General features: G+C 49.4%; 1 protein-coding gene across 1 annotated transcript in view; it reads right to left on the bottom strand.

Annotated features, from left to right (window-relative positions):
- The window catches only part of LOC119427617 (plastin-1), a 66364-nt gene that overhangs the window by 8736 nt on the left and 50128 nt on the right, over positions 1–7500 (bottom strand). The gene's annotated exons all lie outside the window — the stretch shown is intronic.

The following is a 7500-nucleotide window of genomic DNA, read 5'->3' on the forward strand; positions in this document are numbered from 1 at the left end:
CAGGTTGCTGCAACAGGTTGGTTCAACAGGTTGCTTCAACAGGTTGCTTCAACAGGTTGGTTCAACAGGTTGCTTCAACAGGTTGCTTCAACAGGTGGCCTCAACAGGTTGCTTCAACAGGTTGGCTCAACAGGTTGGTTCAACAGGTTGGCTCAACAGGTTGGTTCAACAGGTTGGTTCAACAGGTTGGTTCAACAGGTTGACTCGACTGCACAGTGCAGTGTGAATGCAAACGCACAAGCTCAAATGTAACAAAAGGTCATGAATATTGGTCCCGAACCGAACCCAGTCTACCGGAGTATCAGCTGTGAAAACGTTGGCTACGTACTGTAACCCCAGATTCTATGAGTATAGGCGTAGCCCTTTAAGGCCTTCGCTTTAGTGGGTTTATCCCGTTATGCGCAGCATAAGCACTGAAAAAAATTTAGTCCACGCCCACCTGCTGTGTGGGCCCCACCCGGTCCGTATAAATTACGTTAAGAGCGGGAAATCGGCTCCCAAAATAGCTTTTTTCTTCAGCCATTCAGGAGCCAGTGAGGTCCGACGCTTAAAGGGCTACGCCTATATTCATAGAATCTGGGGTTACAGTACGTAACCAACGTTCTACTTCGTATAAGCTTCGCCCTTTAAGACCTTCGCTTTAGTGGGTAAAGGGCGAAGCAGATGTGGTCCTCGCCTCACTGGGTCCATTCGAACACCATATGAAGCAGAAGCTTGCCCAAAAAAGTCTAATCACTCAGCTCCCATGTGCATAATTACGCATTGCGTAATTATGTGTGCCATGCACAGACGCATGTTGTGTAACCATGCTTTCTGAATGCATGAACGCCCCGAAAACATCAACGGGGAGGGAAAAACGCTGAAAAGAGCCATGAACCAACCGGTTTACGGCTGAACCGTATGAACAGATTAATAATAACAAGAGAGCTGATTATTAATCAGATGAACTGATTGGTAACAATAGTCGTGAACTGACTAATGACAATAGAATCAAATAACAGTCACAACTTGTGATTGATAACATCTCACACTGTAATGCATGCAGACAGATGTGAGTAAAACGGAGTTCCATGAAACAACAATATTCATTCTGTAAACACTAAGGGCAGAATGTGTCATGGAACGGGCCGTCACATCACCTAAATAAAGGCGAATAAGTGAGCAGGGTGTTGACCACGCGGCCACAGTGCAAAATGTCCTGCATTGACATATCATTATGCAAAGCAGTCGAAAAAGCGATACCGCTGATAGAGTGTGCTCTGAGGTTGACAGGAGACTCTAAATCTGATGCTCTGTAGGCTTCAGAAATAGCCTCACACAGCCAGTGTGACAAGCGCTGGGTGGATAACGGGCGACCTGCAGATGCATCTCTATAATGCGCAAACAAATGTTGACGCATTGCAGCTGTGCACGCTATGTAACACGTCAACGCCCGCATAGGACAGAGGAGATAAAAAGACGTTACTTCTTCTGATCTGTGTGGGGGGGGGGGGGAGAACGACCCCTCCAACGATATCGCTCTTGATTAAAAGAGCTCGTGATGTATTAGGCATAAAAGCTGGGTTGATCTAAAATCAGCTGAGCTGCCGTCAGCCTAATTTCTGAGACATGACGGAGCGACAGAGAGGGCAGATAAAACACTCACTCTCTTAGCGGATGTTAAAGCCAGCAGCAGGGCTGTTTAAAGAGACAAGAATTTAAGTGGAACCTGATCCAAAGACTCAAATGAAGCTTTGATCATGACCTGCAGGACCAGTATTAAATCCCACTGGAAACAAGTGCGTGTGAGAAAGACCTGCGTCTCTGTACACCTTTTAGAAAACGTTTCATCAGCGGATGATAAAACCTGTTCTGTCTCAGAAACCTTCATGTCAGGAAGAGATGGCTGCAGTGTACGTTTAAAACGTGCTAGATGCAAATTTCTGTCCATCAGCTGCTGCAGAAAGAACAGCATGCCACCTAATGGACATGAGGTGGCCTCTACACCCTTCTCTGTACACCAGCACTGAAAAGCTGTCCGCTTTGATGTGTACATCGCTGTGGTAGATGCACCACGAGAAACCTGAATTGTGCGCACTACATCCTGTGGGCAACCCATCCTCTCTAAGTGGATTCATTCAACGGCCAGACCCACAGGTGCTGGCCTATTTCTGGGTAACTCCTGGTCGCTCCTCCTGCCTGGAAGGAGAGCGTCCTCCCTCTACAACAGTTTCCACGGGCACCCCGACAGCAGGCGTTTCAGGGCTGGGAACCATGGTGCACCCACGCGCTCGGGCCACCAGGAGAGCTGTCAATCCCTCCTCCTGAGCTCGGTTCAAGAACCGTAAGATCAGAGGAGGTGGAGAAAAACGCGTACAGAAGCATTTTGGGCCATGGACTGTGGACAAACGCATCCACCCCCCAGCGGTGATTCGTCTCATGGGCTCAGAGAAGTGCATAATTGACACTGAGCGTTTCCCGTGTCACAACAGGCCCACAGCCGCTATATCAATCTGAGACAAAATGCTCCGTCAGAGGATGATTAAAGGTTGTTCTGTCTACGACAACTTTGAGACAAAAGAAAAACACGGTTGCAGCATACAATAGTCGTGCTGGACACCAGATTTCTGTCCCTCGGCTGCTGCAGAAAGACAGCATGTCGTCCAGTGGACATGAAGTGGCCTCTACACCTTTCTGTATAGCAGCGTTGGAAAACTGACCACTTGATGTGAACAGCACTGTGGTGGATGCGGCACGTGACTCCTGAATCGTACGCACTACATCTTGAGAGAGATACATCCTCTCAAAGGTCTGCACAGCGGCCAAACCACAGGTGCTGGCCTATTCAGATTAATTCCTGATCATTCCTCCCGCCTGGAGGGAAGCGTCCCCCCTCCACGGCAGGTTCCACGAGCGCCCTGATAACAAATGTCGTAGGCCTGGGAACCATGATGCGTTCACGTACCTGGGGCAGAGGAGCTGCCAATCTCTCCTCCTGAGCTCGGTTCAGAAAAACCATGATACCAGAGGGAGAGAAGGAGATGAAAGGCATTACAACCACAGGCTGTGAGCAGGCACGTCCACCCAGCGGTGGATCGTCCTATGGCTCCACGATAATTATAATTGACATTGAGCGTTCTCTCGTGTTGCTACACGTCCGCAGACGCTGGCAGGATTCTACCGTGTCTGAGTCCTAGTTCTGGGTGGAATACATGAGATGTACCCACTCCAATGGAGAACAGATTGGGTGCGCCCCACACAGCATCTGTCTCACAATGTGGCACATGGGTTGAAAAATGCCTACATTTCCTGCTAGTATGTATGCAACAGTCACTTGCTGTCTTAGAATCAAAAACTCTGATGATTCTGCAGCTCAAGGTCAGTGTTGAGTCACATTCAAAGATCCCGTGCGACTCTCCAAAACATTTAAAAGGCTGCTGTGTGGGGAGCCACAGCGGCTCCACAGCTTATTAAATGTGTGTGACATAGATCTGTGGACGGAAAACAGCTGATATCACTCAACCGATTCACGTGAGTTGCACTGCTGCCCCCTGTCTGTACAAGCTGCTCAGCAGCAGGTGTCCAGATAACGCAGAATTAAAACGGCTCGGGGCATAATGGAGTGTTGTTTCTTACAGCTCAGACATTGCCAATCTAGAATAAATCTCATCTTTCCGGTTCATTGGGACCAGGAAGTGATGAGAGAGACCTAGCGTTTCCTCTCCATCTGAGATTCTAGAATTTACATTTCCAAAAAAGAATTCCCTGAGCTTCTGCTAGAGGGGACGAGATCTGTTCATAAATGACGGAAAAAACGTCACAAAGTTCCTCCACACCGGGGTTTGAGCTGAGCTGCAGCGTGAATCCCGGATGAAAACGGTTCGCCCATCCATCTGGAGGCGCGCGTTCATTGCCACCCGTTTATAAGCTATAAAGCGGGCACGCATTTATGCTGTGAAACTCACATACATGCTGATGTGAACTGGAGCGCGCTGAGTGAGAGAGAAAAAACCCACGCGAGTCCCCGAGGATGCAAGATGTTGTGTTGCTGCGGGAAAACAATTCATGAGTTGTGTTCACGTTGTGTGCAGCTGCTCCGTGTAACGCTCGTAAGCGGGTGCACATATGAGCCGACGCGCCCTGAAGGGTCGTGTGTGTGCGTCCTCATGCGACGCTTTAAGCCAGGATTGCCGCGGGGGCGCGCGTTGGCACTGGTGCGGTAAGGAGGCACCGCGCTCCATCGGTGGAGCGGGGTTACCACTGGCTCGGTCTGCAGAAAAACGTTCATTGTTTGCTGCGGGTCACGTGAGCTTTTGAGTGATTCCACAAGCTGCAATATTAATTCAGACAAAACCCCTTCTTCGAGGATGTATGAGCTGAGCCGCTGTGAAGGCTTGTGGGGCTGCTGACGCCGCGGGAGCGCGCGTTGGCACTGGAGCGGTCAGGAAGCAGCGCGCGGCATCGGTGAAGCGAGGCTACCCCTGGCTCGGTCTGCAGAAACACGATCATTCTTGGCTGTAAGTCACGTGAACTTCAGAGTGATTCCACGAGCTGCAGTATTAATTCAGAAAACCTTCTTCCAGGATAAAGGAGCAGAGCCGCTGTGAAGCTTGTGAAACTGCTAACGCCGTGGGAGCGTGCGTTTGACACCACTGCAATGACAAAACGTGTGTCGCTTCTGCCGGGAGCGAGATACATTGCTGAGCTCGTACCGTGGTCTCACATGAACGTTGACATGAACGGCGGGCGCTGAGAGCTGCGTGCGCGCTTTCATGCAGCGGGGGCGCGCATCGGCACCGCTGACAGTGAATGAAAACAACCTTAAAAAAGGCTCATTCGAGATGAGTGTGTGTGATGGAGCCGCTTGTCAGATAAACCATGCTGACAGCCTGGCTAAAAGACACTTCATCATAAAATGATGTTATTTCACAGTGTCATCAACACACCTCCAGCGACCGGACACCTAGTTACCTTCCGTTGAGCTCTGTTTGTTGTCCTGGAGGGCCCCCTGTTGGCGAAGTCCGGGAAAACAAATGAACTTCCGGCTGCTGGGGACGTCTGACGGGAGGGGCTGGCGTAGCAGAGCTGGGGAGGCGTTGAGCAGCCGTGGAGCAGCTGTGGAGCATCTTGAAAAGATCTCTCGCTGATGAAAAGAGGATCACCAACCGACTCCTGCATCTCTCCTGAGAGGAAGGTGGAGTGACGAGCCAGGAGAACTTCTGGGACCTCGTTCTCCGGCTGCGATGCGGGGCGGCAGACAGCAAAAGAGGCGCACCGGTTGAGGATGATGTCAGCTGACTTGTAGACTGAGCGTACTGCAGGCTGGCAGCGTCGTTAGCAAGCAGCCGCTACGAGAGCGGAGTGAGCCGAAGGACAGAGGGCCACCGTCTCTTCTCGCCCCTGAACGTGTACGCCAACAGCGTAACGTGTTGTTCGCTGCGGCCGTGTGGAACACATGCTGGTGAGCTCAGTTGGAGAGCGGTGTCACCGTCACGGTTATGCTAACCGGAGGCACGAGACGCTGGTCCACCTCGAACATCTTACTCCAATGAAGCCTCCATCAGGCTCGGCTCCAGAGGGCATGGAGGGACTTTCCACTCAGTGAACCCCTGCTCTGGAGATGGATGCGGACTGTGGAGACCGGCTCCCCCAATCTACCAGGAAATAACCCGTCTGTGGCCTCGCCCGTAGGACGTCCTGTTGGGAACACGAGGCCATATGGAACAAGACGGTGAGCCGGAATGGAGTCAGTAAACAACCTTCCCGCCGGATCATCCGAACTGGCGGGAAAGGCGTAGGACGTAAAAAAGGGTCCTTTCATGTCAGCCTCCTCCTGGGTTACGCCGGGCAACCCCTGAGGGCGCCGTCGGCCGGGAGCGGTGTGATCGCCGATGCGAAACGAGGTGGGATGGGGTGAGCATTCACTCAGCCCGCCTCCACCGACACTACGCTCCCCAGGAGGGAATGAGCAGCGGGGGCTGCAGCTGAGCACACCTGTCCCGGAGGAACCATCCGATTCGCTCCGAGGGTCGGCAATAAGAGGAAAAATACAAGATGGCGTTGTCCAGCGTGTAGTGACCTGTCACTGAGAAATATTCCTCGGCGCTTACCTTGAAATAAGACTGCTCGTCAGCTTCTCCTCGGGGAGGAGAACTCACCGGACGACCGGAGGTCGACTCCCGGGCCAAGCATCCTTAACAAAGGTTGGTCATCTACACAATTTTCCTTCTTTGTTCTTCTGACAGTGCTATTTTAGCTCGCTGAAGAAAAAATGGGAGCCTATTTCCCACTCTTAATGTAATTTATACGGACCGGGTGGGGCCCACACAGCAGGTGGGCGTGGACTAAATTTTTTTCAGTGCTTATGCTGCGCATAACGGGATAAACCCACTAAAGCGAAGGCCTTAAAGGGCGAAGCCTATACGAAATAGAACGACCTTACCAGTCAGTTTAACATGCATGTTTTTGGTCTGTGGGAGGAAACCCACACGTGCACAGAGAGAACATGCAAACTCCACCCAGAAAGTTCCCAGCTAGGATTTGAACCGGTGACCTTCTCGCTGAGAGGTAACAGCTCTACCAACAGAGCCATCGTGCCACCACAATAAAAATCAACAGCATAAATGTTAAAACATCTTGTGGGTTCTTGTTTTAATAAGAAAGGTTTATTTTTAAAAATAATTGAAAATGATTGTGTTTATTAGATGGCTGGACAAAGTGTCCAACATGAATGTTTTATACTCTCATGGTTTTTTACAGGCTGTGACCAAAGCTGAAAGTTGATCATGTTCCTGTGCGTTTCTTTGTCTGTAGCTTTATAAAAGCAACTTCGTGACCACTACACAGATTCTAATTACATTAATCACTGCATCTACAACTCATTAATGTTTTAAGCCAATCCAATTCAAGATGGCCAAAGAGATGAGTGACCTTGTAAAATACAAATATATGTATAACTCTGCTAATTTTAGAGCTATTGAGTTCAAAACTGGTGTAGTAGTAGCTGAGAGTCTTTCCCAGTACCAACTTAAACACTAACCAATCACACCACACCTGCTTTTTAAAACTACATTCATTGCTGAAGCCATTTCTGTCTGTCTATTAGTAAAATATCTTCAGAACTACTGGACATATTTGAATGAAACTATCAGATTGTAATCAAGACATGCATGTGCATTTGAAAGCATTTTTGAAGTCAGGCCAAATCAAGATGGCCACCATAGCCCGCTGACCACTGAGAACACAAAAATAGATTTAAATCTGCCAAACATAAAGCCAGTGTGGTAAAATTTGGTATGGTAGTTGCTGAGCATCGTCTCCCACACATACTATGAGTACTACACACTGCGTTTTACATTTTCTTAAAACCTCGGTATGAACTTTTGACATCAACCCTGTTTGTCTGTTAGCAAAATATCTCATAAACTGCTGAACATATTTTATTGAAACATTCAGATTGCAATAATTGGATGTACGTCTACAACTGATGAAGTGTTGGAGCCACCCAGTTATGAACACAAC

The sequence above is a fragment of the Nematolebias whitei genome, chromosome 21, assembly GCF_014905685.2.
Source record: "Nematolebias whitei isolate Nwh7 chromosome 21, NemWhi1, whole genome shotgun sequence".
Lineage (NCBI taxonomy): Eukaryota > Metazoa > Chordata > Actinopteri > Cyprinodontiformes > Rivulidae > Nematolebias > Nematolebias whitei.